General features: G+C 39.9%; 1 long non-coding RNA gene across 1 annotated transcript in view; it reads right to left on the bottom strand.

Moving 5' to 3' along the window:
- Window positions 1-356: 356 nt before the first annotated feature.
- LOC112915244 (uncharacterized) overlaps window positions 357-16,795 on the bottom strand; it is a 29,742-nt gene continuing 13,303 nt past the window's right edge. Inside the window, exons 2-4 of the long non-coding RNA XR_011997786.1 lie at window positions 9,977-10,077; window positions 1,533-1,697; window positions 357-1,444 (exon numbers count right to left, since the gene is read on the bottom strand). This is a non-coding gene — a long non-coding RNA (uncharacterized lncRNA). The remainder of the gene's footprint in view (window positions 1,445-1,532; window positions 1,698-9,976; window positions 10,078-16,795) is intronic.

The raw sequence follows: 16,795 nt of genomic DNA on the forward strand, positions 1-16,795 counted from the left end.
CCATGGTTGTGTCAGGAGGAAAGTGAACGACAAAATGGCGAATATTTTATTTCCACATTATTTCCCTAAGCCCCCTTGTTGTCCAGACCTTTCCGTCCTTTTAAACCACAGGTAGCTTCTGGCAAAGCTTAAGACAGATGGCAACGTAGAGTTCCTGGCAGCCGAGATAAATGTACGTAATATCGAGCACCCAGCACACAGCTTTGGAGGCTCACGACATCCCCTGCTCCTTCCTGACACCTCAGGAAGGGTAAGCTTGCTAAAATAATTTTCTGGTTAACAAGAAATCTATGCAACATTTCATGCCCGGCTTGTTTCAGAAGCCCCCTCTGAGGTATCCACGCTATGCATTTTAATTTAGGTTTACATGTTTTGTTTTTTAATAGAATGAACTGTGCATAACAACACATTTCGCAATATGAAATGAAAAGCCCTCGATACAGTTCATCCACTGGAAGGTTTTAAATCTAAATCCAGAACAAATAAAGCAAAATAAACCCAGCAGGACTCCAACTTTCCTCTTCTAACATTTGGTAATTTGTTTGGGCATGGAGCGTGGGGAGATGTGGGGCAAGGAGGAGGTGGGGGAGGCAGAGAAGCACAGGATGTTTGCGACCTGCAAAGGAATCCTTATTCTCATCTCGAGTCGAAGACCTTGTATTGAACATCACAGTATGTAAGATGCTGTCCTGAATCCCTCTTGGTCATTTTGCCACATTTGCTGGAAATCAATCCGTTTGCAATCAGCTCAGATTTCAAATAACCTTTGAGAGGCTTTTTACCATTGCAGCATGTAAATGGGGATTTCAGATCCATTTGAAAACACAGCAGGAGGGCTAATTTGGAGATAATAGACATTTTCTATTTGTTTGTGTTCAAATCCACAAGGTTTTATAGAATTCCAGGAACTTGTTGGTTAACAAAGATTTTTCTAACAAAAGCTCCATCCAGAACCTGGCAGCTTCCAAGCACGCACTTAGCCCAGTGACTGACCCAGGAAGAGAAAGGTCCAGAGCACTCACTTGAACTGCCTACAGTCACTCAAGGATGCAAAGCAGCCCCTTTCAGACATATCTTCAGAAGGCTGTGCCCCATGTCAACATTCCCAGTGTCCATCCTGAAGACCCTGAAGAAGTGGGAAGCACTGAAGATGCTGAGTGGTTCTAGGAAGCGGCCCCCTACCCCTCCTGCCCTCCACTGGTAGCATTTGAAGCATCAGACTCCTCTGACAGGCTGATCCATTTCTCCCAGGGCTTGGAGGAGTTTGATTAGTGGATTTGGGCAAATGCACCACTTTAGAGAATGTTTTGCATTTATCCCAGTCATGAACATATACTTGCTTCAATCCACAAACAGAGGAAATTACAAAAATCTAGAATTCAACCCTCAGCTTCTTTTCCTCTGATTTATTCATACAAATCCTCTTCTGGGCCTGTGAGGTCACCTGCAAGAGGAAACTCATTGTTATTTCTCCCCATCACGTTAGTCTGAAAGTTAAAGAGATTGTAAATGAGACTGCAAAGATGCCTTACCTTCTTTCTATTTTCTAAGTCCTACTCATCCTTCAAGATCCAACCCCAGCGAGTCTTCCAGAGGTCTTTCCCATCCACTCACAGCTCACACTGAAATACCGTGGATGTTAGCTTCAGTATCCTATATTGTGTTCAGGTCTCTCCCTAACCAGGTTTCTGTAAAAACTGAGAATTAAAACAGAGTATAAACATGGGAACCAAAATATCATCCTAGTTACCAAGCGGTTTTGTTAGACTAACCCCTAGATTTATTGAGGCAGACTTGCTCCCAATATTAGGCAGCCCTGGACCAGGGCAAGGGATGGATACCTGTCCAGGAGAAACATACATGTTGGAAGAGAAGCACGGAGGAAAGCTCATGTCCCACATGGACAAACAAGCTCCCAAGAGGAGAAGGATGGAAGTGTCTAGGGCACATTTCACCACTCACATGGGTCACTTCTCCCCTTCATTGGGGGCGGAGTGAATAAAAGGGAGAGAAAAGTCGGGCATCTGTTCAAGAAAATTTCTCCTTGAAGAAGCCAGAGAGGGGAAAATTTTCTTTTCCTCCAGCACATAGTTTTGTGTTAAATTTGTCCACACATGTTAGTTTTGTTTCTTTTTCTGGATTTTTTAAGCTTCTTTGGGATAAGAGCCATGTCTTACATATCTCGTATCCCTCACAGAGGCAAACACAATACTAGGTAAATAATGAATATTTAAAAAAGATCTGTCTTTAAAAGGATTGACAAGAGCAAGGATTGTTCAAAGTTAACTGTTCGCATTTGTGAAAAACAACTAAATTGTAGAAATTCAAATCTGTTTCATCAATAGGTTGACCAGTTTGGACCTGGGTCCCAGTCAAATCTTCATATCCAAAAAACTATACCTAAAACCACACAGCCTTATTATTCTCTATTGCAAAAACCCCTCTTTCATTATTCAGAACACATTATCACCTAAAAATCTTGAGCATAATGTGGCATAAGCTCATTCTTCACACACTCAGATCTTAAATATCTATTCCCCTTTGATGAAATATCTATAGCAAATATTGCAGGATTTGGTTGAAAAAAAGAAGAGAAATACATATCAAACTGCAAGAAATAGTGCTGGGAACTATCACTTCCGGGCAGACACAGGTAGCATATACTCAAATTCCTCTATTTGAGTTGATGAAAATCTTGCAGTTACACCATAAGCAGAAATAAGAAAATCTATACACCGAAGAGATGCCCTACCAGCACACAAAACAAACTGTGAGTGTAAAAATTCTTGAGCGTTTACACACCATCTGCCTGGATATGAAAAAAATGCAGTCACAGGCATAAATGGAGGGATAACAAATGAAAGAAATTCAAAACTGGAATGCCCTGAAAGTCAAGCTCTAGAAGTTCCCCCAAATGAGAGTTGACAAGGTGCTACCTACTTTCTGCATAGATTGCAAGAGCATTAGTGAAGCTGTTGCATGTTTATTGGTTAGTGTCCTCTCCCCGGAAGAGGTATGTTTTTAAGTATCCCTAGAAGAAAAAGAAAAATGTGGCCTGCAGACAAATGTATGCATTGATCCATATCTAACCAAGAAAATACCTTCTATGAAGGAATATCTGCAACTCTTAACTATCATCAACTAGAGGCAATTGATAGAAACACTGTGTAACACTATATCAATGATGTTGGTGGATTCTGTTACCTATAGAGGTGCTTCTGAGGAACACCCTGGGAAAATGGCCTTCCAAGGCAGGCATTAACTACCAACTGGTCAGGACCCCTGGGTGGCCTAGTTGTTTAAACATCTTATTCTTGATTTGGGCTCTGGTCATGATCTCAAGGTCGTGAGATTGACCCCCATGTGGGGCTCTGTACTCAGTGCAGAGTCTGCTTGAAATTCTCTCTCTCCCTTTCCTTCTGTCCCTCTCCATGCTGCTCATGTGCTCTCTCACTCTCACTCTCTCTAAAATAAATAAATAAAATATTAAAAAAAAAAAAAAACTACCAAGTGCTTACTAGCAAGCCAGCCTTAAGTGGAGAAGTTGAAATCATGGAAATACTGTCAGGAAACCGGCTCCAAAAAGTCACCAAAACCTACCCCAAACTCCCCAGCTTCTCCCTAAACCATTGAAAAAAATGGTTCCTTTGACTTAATGAGTCCATGTAGTTCTTTTATTTAATAGACACTTATATAGTTCTTATTATGTGTCTTATTATATTCTTTAGGTATGTTACTCCTCTTGCCAAGCTGACCAAAGCATAATGATGACAATAATCCTTTCTCTACCCTTTCTCTGAACTTTGGGGCTCACATCCATAAAGCCAAGAAAACTAATGTCTGCATAAATTTACTCAGACAATCCAAGAATCAAGCAATTGTAGATAAAAATAAGATGGATCCCTAAGAGCTAAACTATAATTATAAATTTAAAAATACATCAAGGTAGACATATGTAAAGTCAACTTAAAAAGAAAAATTGCTCTTTATCGTAATCTTATTGGGCTACTAAAACAAAAATGCCACAAATTGGGTATCTTGCACACAAGAGAAATTTCTTTCTCACAGTTCTGGGGGTTGGGAACTCTAAGATTAAGGTGCCGGCAGTTCAATGTCTGGTAAGGTCTCACTTCGTCATAGACAGCTGTCTTCTCCTGTGATTTCACATGGCAGAGGGACAAGAGAACTCTCTGGAACCTTTTCTATAAGGGCCCCAAGCCCCCTCATGAGAGCTCCACCTATGAATTTGGAGAGGATACAAACATTCAGACCATAGCATTCTCAGACCTACCAGTCTTGGTTTTCATCAGACTGAAACTGTTTAGACACTTCCAACACACTGAGTCTGAAAGAAGGTAAATCAGCCTTAGATACACAGGGGGAGAAGGGACTCCCAACAGCCAATAGCAGTGGGTTCATTTGGGCACCATCCAGGGAACAGTGAAGTACTTGGTCAGTCCAACTTATATACTAATGCACCTGATGCGTTGTCTCTTTTCTGGAAACGTACGCACTGGGGCATGCGAACAGAGCTGATGACATGAAGTGTTTGAGTCATATTAAGTCTCCTAGCCTTACTTCCATAGTCACCAAGCAGCCTTCTGATAATTTGGTTTCTCTTACACATAACATGTCTCCAGGGAGAGCATACCCTCAGGCCAACCAGGAATTTCTGGCCCTGTGGCAATTATTTTTCTCATAATAAATTATTAAGCTGGCATTATGACTTTATACATCAGCCTGTTGAGAACTTTTTTCATGTAAGTCCAGTCAACTCAGAAACAACAACAAGATCTGTTTCTGAATTTGGAGCCCAAAGCGCCAGACCCTGATCCCCTCAGTTATATGCCATCTTGTGAAGACTCCCAGTGACCAGTCCCCAATTATGCAGCACCCTGAATGAATGACCCTGACAAAATAACTAACATACTTTGTGGCTGAGCAATAGGATCACACATAAGGGACAAGTAAAACATAGACCAAAAAGGACAGACTTTTGGATTAAACAAATTTGTGGTTAAACCTGGCTCTACGATTTGCTAGCTTTGTTATTTAACCTCTGATTCTCAATTTTCTTACTTAAAAGTGGAGGAAATGCCTACGTTAATAATTAGCAGTTCTGAAAGTGCAGACCCTGGGTGTCTTGATAAATTCAGGCTGCTATAACAGAATACCATAGGCCACGTAGCTTATAAATAACAAAAATGTATTTCTCACACTTTGGGAAGTCTAAGATCAGGGTGCCCACAGTCTCTGGTGAAAACCTGCTTCCTGGTAGTCCATCCACTATGTCCTTGCATGGTGGGAGGGGGAAGAGAGCTCTCTGGGGTCTCTTTTATAAGGGTGCTAATCTCATTCACAAAGGTGCTGTTCTCAAGACCTAATCACCTTTCAAAGGCCCCCACCCCCTGATACCATCACCTTGGAGGTTAGGATTTCAACATATGAATTTTGGGAGGACACAAACATTCAGTCTATAGCACTGGACAAGCAGCAACATTTATAGAAACTCATTAAAAATGGAAATTCTTACACTAACAATGAGATTGAAGAAAGAGAAATTAAGGAGTCAATCCCATTTACAATTGCACCCAAAAGCATAAGATACCTAGGAATAAACCTAACCAAAGAGGTAAAAGATCTATACCCTAAAAACTATAGAACGCTTCTGAAAGAAATTGAGGAAGACACAAAGAGATGGAAAAATATTCCATGCTCATGGATTGGCAGAATTAATATTGTGAAAATGTCAATGTTACCCAGGGCAATTTACATGTTTAATGCAATCCCTATCAAAATACCATGGACTTTCTTCAGAGAGTTAGAACAAATTATTTTAAGATTTATGTGGAATCAGAAAAGACCCCGAATAGCCAGGGGAATTTTTAAAAAGAAAACCATATCTGGGGGCATCACAATGCCAGATTTCAGGTTGTATTACAAAGCTGTGGTCATCAAGACAGTGTGGTACTGGCACAAAAACAGACACATAGATCAATGGAACAGAATAGAGAACCCAGAAGTGGACCCTCAACTTTATGGTCAACTAATATTTGATAAAGGAGGAAAGACTATCCATTGGAAGAAAGACAGTGTCTTCAATAAATGGTGCTGGGAAAATTGGACATCCACATGCAGAAGAATGAAACTAGACCACTCTCTTTCACCATACACAAAGATAAACTCAAAATGGATGAAAGATCTAAATGTGAGACAAGATTCCATCAAAATCCTAGAGGAGAACACAGGCAACACCCTTTTTGAACTCGGCCACAGTAACTTCTTGCAAGAACATCCACGAAGGCAAAAGAAACAAAAGCAAAAATGAACTATTGGGACTTCATCAAGAAAAGAAGCTTTTGCACAGCAAAGGATACAGTCAACAAAACTAAAAGACAACCTACAGAATGGGAGAAGATATTTGCAAATGACATATCAGATAAAGGGCTAGTTTCCAAAATCTATAAAGAACTTATTAAACTCAACACCAAAGAAACAAACAATCCCATCATGAAATGGGCAAAAGACATGAAGAGAAATCTCACAGAGGAAGACATGGACATGGCCAACATGCACATGAGAAAATGCTCTGCATCACTTGCCATCAGGGAAATACAAATCAAAACCACAATGAGATACCACCTCACACCAGTGAGAATGGGGAAAATTAACAAGGCAGGAAACCACAAATGTTGGAGAGGATGCGGAGAAAAGGGAACCCTCTTACACTGTTGGTGGGAATGTGAACTGGTGCAGCCACTCTGGAAAACTGTGTGGAGGTTCCTCAAAGAGTTAAAATAGACCTGCCCTACGACCCAGCAATTGCACTGTTGGGGATTTACCCCAAAGATTCAGATGCAATGAAACGTCGGGACACCTGCACCCCAGTGTTTCTAGCAGCAATGTCCACAATAGCGAAACTGTGGAAGGAGCCTCGGTGTCCATCGAAAGATGAATGGATAAAGATGTGGTCTATGTATACAATGGAATATTACTCAGCCATTAGAAACGACAAATACCCACCATTTACTTTGACGTGGATGGAACTGGAGGGCATTATGCTGAGTGAAGTAAGTCAATCGGAGAAGGACAGTGTATGTTCTCATTCATTTGGGGAATATAAATAATAGTGAAAGGGAATATAAGGGAAGGGAGAAGAAATGTGTGGGAAATATCAGAAAGGGAGACAGAACATAAAGACTCCTAACTCTGGGAAACGAACTAGGGGTGGTGGAAGGGGAGGAGGACGGGGAATGGGGGTGAATGGGTGACGGGCACTGAGGGGGGCACTTGACGGGATGAGCACTGGGTGTTATTCTGTATGTTGGTAAATTGAACACCATAAAAAATTTATTATAAGAAAATAAAAAATAATTAAAAATTTAAAAAAAATAAAATTTAAATTTTAAAAAATGGAAATTCTTGAACCCCACCCCAGACCTGCAGAATCAGAAACTCTGAACATGAAGCCCAGAATCTACATTCCAACCAGCCTTCAGAGGATTCTGATGCTTACTAAAGTTTGAGAAGCACGGCAACGGTGTTGTGAATATTAGAAATCATGTGTACAGAGGTGCCTGGGGTAACTCAGTTGATTAAGTGTCAGACTCTTAATCTCATCTCGGGTCTTGATATCAGGGTTGTGAGTTTGAGCCCTGAGTTGGGCTCTATGCTGGGTGTGGAGCTACTTATGATTAATAATAATAATAATAATAATAATAATAATAATAAAATTATGTGTAAAGCGTGTCTAGTACAGTGCCTGGCCCAAAAGCAGATACTCAAGACATTTGGGCAGTTCTTATTGTTATCACTTCAGGAAATAACCAATGGGTTCTCCCATGATCTCACCACCCTGTTACAATTTCATTTCTTACTTGGCCAAGAACATGTATTTTAAAGATGTCATCAAGTTACTTGTATTTGTTCAATTTTTATAGATTTTCCTTCTTTACTTAGCAGCATAAATACTTTTTCATAATCTTCTAATGTCAATGGCTGGCCAGTTTTCCATCAAGTAGACATGTCATAATTTACATAATCATTTTCTTAATTTGAACAATTATGCCACTTCTAATTTTTCAAGAGACATTTTTGGCATATGAGTTATTCCTTTCCTTGGAACATTTCAAACTCCTAAACAGTATGCCATGTCACAGAGAATGAATGTGCATGAGCGTTCTAGAAACACACGGTTATGCCAGTGTTTTCTGATGGACTGTCCCTGACTAGAAAGGTATCTCTTGGAATTATATCAGGCAGAAAAACAGTTACAATGATCACAAATATTTTAAATTACTACCAAGTTTGAACATTTATGTTTGCTACAATGTGATGTAACTATAAACTGCTACTTGACTAGGTCACAGAAACTCACAATTATTCTCTGTAAATCCACAGAAATGGATCTTTTATAAATCTGAAAAGTTGCAATTCTGAATTGGTTTAAAACTGATGGATTTCTGCATCCTTTTAAGTGAGAGAATATATAAATAAACAAAACTGAAAGTAGATTCCATTTTCCCTTTTTTTAAACATGTTTAAATCTTTAAGTACCTTGTGAATTTTACTACTGATATATAATTATAAATCCTACCTTGCATTAAGTTGATGTATATGCGATATATGAACAAAATGGAAAACAATATAACATTAATGTTCATATTATCAGTAAAGGCAACTGTGTATTGTGGTCAAAAAAATAAAAACACAGTATTTAACTGTGGTATAATGGATGGATGCAGATATGGATGCAGATATTCATATCTGCTACTGAATTACTATACTAAGAATATATATTAGCTAAAACCTTAGTATTTTTGTTGTTGCTGTCATTATCATTATCAGTAAGAATGACACTATATTTGAGAATGTGGTTTGCTATAGTTGAAATTGGACAAATACTTATTCTCAGTCATTGTTTTGCTAAGGTACTGGAACTGTGTGCTTAGCTCACTCTTATGAGAAGGAAAAATCTTGAATTTTTCATTTTTATTAAAATTAGAAATTCAAATTTCAGGCCAAGAACTATGAATTTCAGTTCCAAACTATAAGCAATTGTGAAAAATATTAAAACTCAATAAAATAAAGAGATATCGGGATCCCTGGGTGGCGCAGCGGTTTGGCGCCTGCCTTTGGCCCAGGGCGTGATCCTGGAGACCCGGGATCGAATCCCACGTCAGGCTCCCGGTGCATGGAGCCTGCTTCTCCCTCTGCCTGTATCTCTGCCTCTCTCTCTCTCTCTGTGTGTGACTATCATAAATAAATAAAAATTAAAAAAAAAATTTAAAATAAAGAGATATCTTATGAAATCTAATAGAAACTTGAACGAGGTTTCCAGAAACAAAATCAATTTACAAAAAACAATATTCCTTTAGCAGCCATAATCAAACAGAAAATAATACAGTTTTCCCAAGAAAATGTTTAGGAATCATCAATGTAAGAAAGAACATATAAGACTTTAATGCAAAATTGTTTAAGACGCTAATTATAGGAGATTAAAAAAATGGATATGAGTTAAATGGGGAGCTCCACCATGTTCATGAATATAGTAACAACATGGTAAGTTTTCTTACCTTGTAACAACATGGCCTGTTTTCTCCAAAATAACTTCTATGCTTAGTATAACCCCAAACAAAATTTCTGGTTTGAGGAGCATGGTAAATTCATGACAAACTGTATATTGGCAGAATAAAAGAACATAGGTAACCAAGTTAACTTCCAAAAGCAGCAAAAAGGAAGGATTCACTCTACTAGATATTAACACATATCACAAAGCCTTGGTATTCACAATAATTTCACGCAGAGGAAGAAATATGTAGATAAACTGAATAGAACATACACAGAATAGAGATACATGCAGGCACATAGCACACACACAAAGGCACTTGATTTGTGATAAAGACAGGTACCACCAAGCACAGATTATTCAGTAGGCGTTGTTGTGAAGACCTCTCCATACCCCAACTGTTCCCACCTTGTCCAAACCACCATAGTCCTTCCCTCTGAGTCCTGCAGAAGTCTCCTTGCTGGTCTTGCTTTTTCTTCCAATCTTCCTCAGTGTCATTAACAGCAATCCTGTTAAAACATAGTCAAATCATGCTTATGTTTCTATTTTTTATTTTTCCCAGCTTTATTAAGACAAAATTGACATGTAATGTTGTGTAAGTTTAAGATGCACAGTATTGATTTGAGGCATCATATACTGCAACATGATTACCACCTTAGACTTCATGCTTGTTTTTAATATACCGACTTCTATGAAGACACAAGAAATCTTTTCTGGATTAATCCAGGAGAGAATAATAACTGATACTAATTGCACACTTTCTATTATGAGGCACTCTGATTTACACATGTGAACTCATCTTCACAACAATCTTTGAAATAGACATAAGTCCCCCCATGTTAAAGAGGCACAGAAACCGGGGTGCCTGGGTGGCTCAGTGGGTTAAGCTTCTGACTCTTGGTTTCAGCTCAGCTGATGATCTCGTGGGTCCTGAGATCAAGGCCTTAGTGGGACTCTGCGCTCAGCAGGGAGTCTGCTCTGCCTACCCCCGACATGCACATGCACTTTCTCTCTCTCAAATAAATAAATAAATACATAAATACATAAATAAATAAATAAATAAATAAATAAATAAAATTTTAATTAATTAAAATTAAAGAGGTAAAGTGATTTACCAAAGGTCACAGGTTACTAAACCTCTCTGGAGTCAGGATTCAAATCGTGGGAATTCTGACTCCAGAATGTTTGGGCAAGGTTTATAGCACAGAAAGATTTGTTTACTAGACTTGTAGATCCTCCGCGTGGTTTTAATTAACCAGAAAATTAAGTCATGATGTTCATAATTGATTTTACAGCTATTATTCAATTTTATGGTAGGAGGGAATGATTATAAAATGTATTACAAAAATCCAACATGTTGCCTGAATCTGTCCCAGCTTTCTGACGTCTGCCTTGTTTCTACCACCCTGATCTTTACATTATTCTCTTATGCAATATGTTCAGAAGACCTCTCCTTCGTTCCTTGGTTCCTTCCTCTTTCCCATGAGAGATCAAATGGCTAAGCAGGCCTGCACATTCCAAGGCTGTCTCAGCACCTGGCTAGGAGGTAGCAGCACAGGTCTGGAAGTGGGATGACACATGGCTCAGCCAGTGACAACAGGTTGGAAGGGTAGGCTAGCACAGGCAATCAAGCTGACATGCACTGAGGGGGCTCAGTTCATGGGATGCAGCTTGCACTCAGCTGGCAGTGACCTAAAAGCAACTACAAAATTTTAAAGCAAGAAGAATGCAAAGTGCAAGATGGACTACAGAGTGTGTATGTGTGTTTGTGTGTGTGTATGTGTGTGTGTGTGTGTGTGTGTGTGTGTGTGTGTGTGTGTGAAGGAGAGAGAGAGAAAGGAAGAGAATGCACAGGCTGAGAAAGAAAGGAAGAGACAGAGACAGAGAATATTTACTGTGTCAACCATCTCCTCCGTGTTGAACAAACTATGCATTTAGATAGGTTTTGCCTGAAGCATTATCTAAATTATCCAAGAAGTCAGGGAAATTAACCCAATCTTCAAAACAAATATTGACCTGTGTGGTCATGACTTAAAGAAAAGACATAAACTCTGAACATGAAAAATTAAATGCATCCTTCACATTTTAGGTTGAGGTTTTGAGGAGTTTGATAGGCAGAAAAGGAACTGATGATATATTTGCTATTGACAACTGACATTATTTCCTTTTCCAGTTTTATTGAGATAGAATTAACTGTTTAAGGTATACAGCATAATGATATATATATATGACCACTATAAGTTAACATCCATCACCTCACATAGTTATAGTTATTTTTTCTTGTGATGAGAACGCTTAAGATCTATTCTCTTAGCAACCTTCAAATACATGACACACTGTTGTTAACTATAGTCATCATGCTGTACATTATGTCCCCAGAATTTATTTACCTTATAACTAGAAATTTGTGCCTTTTGACCATCTTAACCCATTTCCCCCATTCCTCACAACTGACATTGTTTCATTTGAAATTTAACAAGGGTGTATCAAGAACCTTCTAGAATTATCACAGATAATATTAATTGATATTCAATACATGCACCAGATACCAAACTATCTACTTGACCTGCATAATCTCATTATTAATATAATCCTGTGGAAAATGGAATTATTATCTTCATTTTATAGATTGGGAAGCTGAGGCTCAGAGGGTTTAAGATATTTGCTCATGTGAGTAAAGAGAGAGACAAGGATTTTAATTTAAGCCCAACTCCAAGCGTAGGCCTTTTTAAAAATACATATTTGTTTTAGCAATGAAAGATTTGCTCATTGAAAAAGTAAGATACACAAGATAATAGAGTAATCAAGGATAACAGAGTGAACACCTATGCCCCACTATGCAGCTTAAGAATAAAACATTACAAATATAGTTAAAACTCCCATTTCAGTTCCACTTATTCCTGTTCTCCCTCCCAGAGGTGACCATAAACCTGACTTTGGTGTTTATCATTCATAACAATTCTTTTACATTTTTACTACATATTGGTGCGCTTAAACAATATGTGACAACGTTTTGCATGCTTCTTTAAACTTTAATAAATGCCATACTATAAGTATCCTTTTATAACTCATTGTGGGGAATGTGTGAAATGCATCACATTGATGAGCTTAGCTGTAGTTTATTTATGTTATCTGCTGTGTAATATTCCACTTCGTGACTACATCGTGATCTTTTTTTTTTTTTTTTAAGATTTTATTTATTAATGAAAGACACCAAGAGGCAGAGACACAGGCAGAGGAAGAAGCAGGCTCCCTGCAGGGAGCCCGATGTGGGACTCAATCCCGGGACCCCAGGATCACGCCCTGAGCCAAAGGCAGACACTTAACCACTGAGCCACCCAGGTGCCCCCACTTCATAACTACATCATGTTCTTTTGTTGACAGGCATTTAAATCACCTTTGACTTTTTATTATTACAAATAATATTGTAATAATAATTTATTATTATATTATATATTTTATATTATATCGTTATATATTATTAGAATTATACATAATTATAATAATGTTATAGTGAACATACTTGCATTTTTATTCTTGTACAAGAATTTATCCAGAGTATATAACCAGAAGTAGAACTGTTTGGTCATGGTAGACATGCATCTTCAAATTCACTAGCTGTCATAGAATCACTGCAGAGTGACTGTTCTACTTGCCATGGCCATCAGCAGTGCATGGTAGGATCTATGTCCACATTTTTGCCAGCACTTGACTTTCATTAGAGCGTTTAATTTTCATCAATCTGAAGGAATGAAATGGCATCCAACTGCAGTTTCAGTTTGAATTTTTCCTCATCACTAGTGCAGCTGAATTGCTTTTCATATGTTCATTTGACTACTAAGAAGATTTCTTCTTCTGTGATTTGTCTGTTCATGAGCCTGAGCCAGGAAGATGTGAACACATGACTCCCCTGAGAACAAAAAGTGGAGCTCAGGGCTCAATCCTACAGAGCCTAGCCATCTAGTACGGCAGACAGGCAGAGACTCCACACGGCAAAAGCTAGAGAAGTGCATAAGGAGAACAGAGTCAGTGGGCAAGGGAAGGCATCCTCAGGGAGACAAGCTTTACGCCAATGGCTTGAGAATTCATGGCAGCCAAGTCCAGAGTGGCAAAGAGCACTTTAAAGTGAGGAAACAGTATCTACAAAGCCATGGGGTGGGGGGGGGGAGGGGGGGAAGAAACTGCTATGTCCAAGAATATAACTAGCTCCAGTTGTTTGGAACACAGGTTGCTTGAAGCAGACAAGCGACTAAGAGGAAGGGCAGCCAGACCTCAAAGGTTTTGTTTTCTGCACTAAGAAAGTATGCATCCTGGAGTCACGAGGAGTCATCTGAGGATTGTGAGCAGGAGGGTGTCAGCATCAGATTTGTACTCTGGGGTGCAGAGAGGGGTGAGGGGGGAAGGGCTGACTATGAGCAATGAGAACAGTGAGAAGGCTATCACAAGGCTGCTGAGAGCCCACACTAGTGCAGTGACAGAAAGGCCGAAAGGAAGTAATGAATTTAGTAGATATCTAGACCAGGGAATCGATAGAACTTGACAGCCTGTTTGAAGGATACTATTGGGGTCTGACGAATTCATAAATAGCATTTGCCATTTCCAAGCCTAATTTCAGAACCAATTAAGACAGAGACATAGGTGTCAGGCAGATGAATGCTGAAATACCACCTTTATTACCAATAAAGCCTTATGTAGCAGGCTGTCTCAGGCATGCAGCACAAAGGCCTTACTAATACCAGACGTGAAAAAAACACACATGGTCCCAGGCACGGGCAGCCCCAGACACCTGGGAGACATCCTCTGCCCCCACTGGGGGGGCCTGTCAACAAGAATGCAAACCCTTTGTAGACAGGTGCATTAAAGCAAGAGGTGAAGAAGGGCCAGAGCTACTTATGCTCAGTTCTTTCATCAGAACCTACCAACCAGATGAATTATTCCTCCTCCAGGGAATAACGTATGTAAGTGCATGGAGGGGAAGGACAACCAGGAAAGGGAGCCATCTGATGAGGCCCCCTCCAATTTAAGGAAAGAAGGCTCTCTCATCTCCAACAGATCATCATCATAATAATATCTTGTCTTGGAAAGTAGCTATAGCACAGCAGAGTTGGCCAGAATGGGTCTGGGCTTGTTTTGGATAAGTGTGGAGGGCAGTAAAAGATTCTCCACTCCCCAATCGTGTGTGGTTTTATAAACTGACAAAGGGATGAGTGGAATGATGGTGTGTGATTAGAACTGGTGCTATACCTTGGGTAGTAACAGTAACATTTAGAGTGGACATGGTTTCTTTGTAAAACAAGCCAAGCTCAATATTATACTGTACACTAACTAACTGGAATTTAAATAAAAACTTGAAACTAAAAAACAAAAGGAAACAAAACAAGCCAGGCTCAAGTGAGGGAGGAAAGACCATATGTTTCCCAGCTCAGTGACGATGGGACTTAGTTCTAAAAACTGCAAGGCCAAAACTATACTGAATGGAAGAAATATTCCTTCTCCTTTGAGTCTGAGCTATGTTGTTTCTAAGAGAGAGAAAAAAAAGAAAATGCTTACTTGGCAAGGTGGCCTACTTCTTAAGGAGCTGAGTAAGAAAATCAGCCACAGAAGTTTCTCAGTAGAGAAAGAGAGCAGCATTCAGGGCACCCCCACTGGCCCTCATGTACAGAGCCAGAGCCTGCCCCACTGCCTCCTGGGAGCCTTTGGTGAATTCTGAGGCATTGGTCATTGTTGCAATAGCAGGAAACTTTTCAAAAGGCAAAAATACTACCTGACCTCCACAGTGTAGTCTGTGAGTGTGCTCAGCTCAGGGGCTTGAAGAAGGGAACGAAGGCTGGAGAGAAAGTGGGGTACATCGGGGGAGCGTCCTCCTAGCAAAGCTCTAAGCCTGAAAAGGCCTCTCCACTTTCTGCAGTTTCCAGTAAGATAAAACACACTCAGAAACAATTTTCTGAGATTCTCTTGTCCCTTCAATAAAAATGTCATAAGCTTGCCTAATAGGCCTGTGAGGTTTATGGAGCAGAGACCAGAGCAGCAGGGAGACTCCAGGAAGGTGGAGGGTTCATCCACACCCACCCTCTGACAGAACTCCACCAGTGACAGGCTGGAAGGTGGGATCACTAAAGGGAAGGGGCAGTGTGGTGAAGCTCCCCCAGTGCTGGGGAATGCTGTGCTCGCTCGTGGCCTCCCTTCACCCAGGTTAGAGAGCAACACCCTGTGGGAAAAATCAAAGAAGCACTGATACTCTGGGGCCACACATAAATGCCCAGGCAGCACACAACGCTCATTGCTACCTCCTGGCTGGACACATCTGAGTTGGGAAGGAGGTAAGGTCAAAGGGAAGAGTTGCAGAAAGGGATAGATCTTCCAAGTTCATATAAGGCATTGAGTGTTCCTGGATCTAAAAATAAGAGAAACAGAAAAACACTTGGAAATCCAAAATCCTGTGAGTATCTGGTAGATTCAAGCCATAACCCTTTCTAGAATCTCATCTACTGAGCTTCTTCCAGAATTTTTTTAAGGAAAAAATTGGGGTCTTTAGGCCTTCCCTACTCCTCACAATTTCTATAAAACTGACTTGAACCCTCCCCCAACCCTATTGCTCTATGGAAATATAAAGACTTCCACAAGAATCTTGCAAATTCCCAGGTGGCCAGGTTCTCCAGGATCCTGCTGAAATCAATGTTTCCCACAACATCCACAAAGCATGAACTCAGACCCTTTTGGATTTCTACAACTCAGAACATGTGTGGGCTTAGCATGATTAATTGGAGATTTCAGTGAGGCAATGATGGTTTCTACAAGGATGCTCATCTTCTCCAATGGAACCAGGAGGGGCATCATTCTTACAACCAGCTATAGTAGTAAGACCAATGGTTGTTCCTGGCCCTGCCCCCTACCCAACCCAGCCACTCTTCACGCTGGTCCTGTGTCCCTATCCTTCCTTCCTCTCTCCCTTCCCCTTTCTTCTCAGGAAAACAAAAACAAAAACAAAAAGCAAAATCAAATTCCTTGCCTTGGCCCCACTATTGCTTCTCTCCTTGGAGTCTCAGCCCTCACCTTAACCTCAGACAGGTATTTTTTTTTAAAACAAAGACAATTCTCTCCTTGAAATTTGATGCCAGTTAAGTCAGGCCAACATTAGGATGATGTGCATGAGACTCTTATCTCAAACACAAAAATTTGAAGGGGCATCAAAAAAGTCTGAATCAAGATATGGAAAATTTAAATGAG

The sequence above is a fragment of the Vulpes vulpes genome, chromosome 16, assembly GCF_048418805.1.
Source record: "Vulpes vulpes isolate BD-2025 chromosome 16, VulVul3, whole genome shotgun sequence".
Taxonomy (NCBI): Eukaryota; Metazoa; Chordata; class Mammalia; order Carnivora; family Canidae; genus Vulpes; species Vulpes vulpes.